At 49.5% G+C, this 2,999-nt stretch overlaps 1 pseudogene; it reads left to right on the top strand.

The window, feature by feature from the left end:
* Positions 1 to 266: 266 nt before the first annotated feature.
* On the top strand, positions 267 to 718 carry LOC143443616 (LHFPL tetraspan subfamily member 4 protein pseudogene; annotated as a pseudogene).
* The last annotated feature ends 2,281 nt before the right edge of the window (positions 719 to 2,999 follow it).

The raw sequence follows: 2,999 nt of genomic DNA, 5'->3' as shown, positions 1-2,999 counted from the left end.
TCCAGCCCCCCCCAACTTTCCCATGACTCTTTTTTCAGGCCCCCAATAGGAGGCCTTCAAGTCGCCGCCCCCAACACTGTCATGACCCCCTCCTAGCTCCCCAGTCAACCCCCAGGTCCCCAGCTCCGCCTCAGACCCCGCCTTGCGAGTTCCTTGACTCAGGGCTGCTTCTTGCGTGCGTCCCCAGCTCCCGCCCCGCAGCCCGGTGGTCAGTCCTGGCCGGCGGCCCCCGTCAGCCGCTGCCGCCGGCCCCGCCCCCGGGCACCATGCTGCCCTCGCAGGAGGCTCCAAGCTCTACCATGAGCACTACATGCGGAAACTCGCGGGCCATCGGCGGCTGTGGGCCATCTTCACCATCTGCTTCGCCATCATCAAACGTGGTGGTCTTCATCCAGCCCTACTGGGTAGGCGACAGCGTGAGCACTCCCAAGCCTGCTACTTCGGCCTCTTCCACTACTGCGTGGGCAGCGGGCTAGGGGCCGTGAGCTCACCTGCCGGGGCTCTTTCACCGACTTCAGCACCATCCCGTCCAGCGCCTTCAAGGCGGCCGCCTTCTTCGTGTGCTTTCCATGTGCTGATTCTCGGCTGCATCACCTGCTTCGCTCTTTTCTTCTCTGCAACACCGCCACTGTCTACAAGATCTGCGCCTAGGATGCAGCTCCTGGCAGGTAGGGGAGGAGTGGGTGCAGGACCCTCAGGAAAGACGCTAGAGATGTGAGCTCTTTCTTGGAAGAGTCAGAGCTAGGTTCTCTTCTCTGTGTTTACACAGTAACTTCATGGCCAGCCCTCAGCAGCTATTGGGGAGAACATCCAACACAGAGAGCCACCTTTGGCCAGGGAACAATCCTTAGATTGGTATTTGGGTTCGTCATCTTGGAAATGCAGGGTCAACTGATGGATTAGCATTATGTTTGTGTATCGGGAGGAAGGTCTCTGTTGGCTGCCTTTGAGGAAGACAATTTTTTCCTGAGTGAGGGCTTACTATAAATGTGATCAATTTCCGTTATGCTGGGGTTGATGCAGAAATGGGGACCTGAGAGACTTGTCTTGGACCTTGAACTCACTGGCATTATTGGCTTTTGTGTGTGTGTGTGTGTGGTTTGGTTTCTCATCTGTAAAATGATGCAGAGGAGAAATCCTGTCATGAGAGTGAGGAGGCTATCTGTGGTCTTGTTACTGGGAAGATGTGTGTGGAAGCTTGCAACATAAGCCTCTGAAGAGAGGATTTCCATCTTTTCAAATGTACCCCGACCCTCATTCAGGAAGTGTTCTGTGCCACAGTCAATGGTGATGAGACCTTTGAAATCTCTGAACCGTTTGACTGGGATAGTCATCTTCCCCTAAGGCTCGGGGAAAGGCCTTTTGGGAATAAGAAATGCTGAGACAGTTTCCCTGATCCATTAGAGTCCCGTGTCCCCACCCACTCTTCGATCGCAGCCACATTTTGAAAACTCAGCAACCTGGACATTTGCCCCTAATTGCAGAAAAGGAAAAGAGAGTTGGGCCAGGCAAAGTGGAGCCTAGGAACAGGAGGGTGGGGAAGAAGATGGGTAGAGGCTAGGGGAAAGTTGAAGCCTTCCAGGTATAGGAAAGAAAAGAGAAGGCTTGATAATGGTGCATTAGAGTGGCTTCTTTGCAGTAAGCACTTCAGATCATTCAACAAGTGTTCAGCCTTCCAAAAGGGGCCCCAAAGGAAAGGTGATCGATAGTAGCTTGCAAGCAATCCCACTGAAGGAAGCATTGTAAGGACTTGGCTCTGGAGCGCGGTATGTGTTCACTTGAATCTTTCCATTGGAAAGAAATCTCCATCTTTTCAAGGAAGAGTGTGAGTTTTTCAAAAGGGCTGGAAGTCACTCAGGGTCAAGTGATACAGTAGTGATCAAATTAAGACTGTCACTTGGGATGAAGGCCAGGTGTGAGGTCAAGCCCATGAAGCTAGCTTGCTTCCCCAAATGGACTCTTACAAACATAGGGAGGAATGTCTGTCCCGACTGGGGGACGTCCAAGGTCTGAAGATGGCCGATTGGAAGAAGGTAGTGTATTTAGATATGGGACATTCTTTTTTGAAGATTCTTTTATTTTTAATACATGTATATGTGTGGGGTAGTGTTGGTGATAAGGTACATTCAAAGGCAGTGAGTGTGGAGGCCAGAGGAGGACATTGGGTCCCATGGAGTTTGAGTTACAGGTAGTTGTTAGCTCTCTGATATGAGTGCTGGGAACCATTTTCTGGTCCTCTGTAAGAGAAGATGGCATTCTTAACCATGGAGCAGTCTCTCCAGCTCTCGGATCTGGACCTGTCTTAATGGGACTCTTTAAGAACCATCGAAAAGAAACAGGGAAAGAGAAATGAAGGCAGTGGGGATATTGTTCCGCCTTTTCTAGTGGTGTGCAGAGGTGACGTCACGTTCTCTATTGTATTCTCCCCTGAAGGCAAGCTGGAAAGATATATGCTCACCTAGAAACCCAACTCATCAACTTTAATTTGGACTGTGTGGATGGGGTGCTGACCTCTTGGCCCTCCAATTCTCTGTAATCTGTGTGAGATTTCATCCTTGGATTTGATGGACAAACCCACAGTACAATCACTGAAATTTAGCGATCTTAGCGGTCACCACCTTCAAAATTCCACCTTCATTCCCCTGTTTCAGAGAAGGACTTACTGACCACAGACCTGGGAAAGACTTATTCAAAGTCACACCACCATGTGAGAGTAAATTCACTCTACAGGCAAGTTGTGTGTTGCTTGCTTGCTTGCTTGTTTTTGATTCCTGGTCCAAAACCTTCTCCTTTTCCTAAGAATGAGGAGGCAGTGACAGAGAGTTAAGAACTTGGTTGCATTTCTCAGAAATGTCTGAGTTCTCAGTAAGTGATGATACACATCACTTATAAAGTGGCTCTAGGAAACAGGCCAGCTTTGGACTGCAAAGCATGGATTAAAAAATGTCTCAACTTACAGTCTTTTACTTTTTCATATTTACTTGGATCTCTCTCTCTCT

The sequence above is a fragment of the Arvicanthis niloticus genome, chromosome 9, assembly GCF_011762505.2.
Source record: "Arvicanthis niloticus isolate mArvNil1 chromosome 9, mArvNil1.pat.X, whole genome shotgun sequence".
In the NCBI taxonomy this organism is placed as follows: Eukaryota; Metazoa; Chordata; class Mammalia; order Rodentia; family Muridae; genus Arvicanthis; species Arvicanthis niloticus.
The sequence above is the reverse complement of the archived record's forward strand: the minus strand, read 5'-3'. Positions and strand labels throughout refer to the sequence as shown.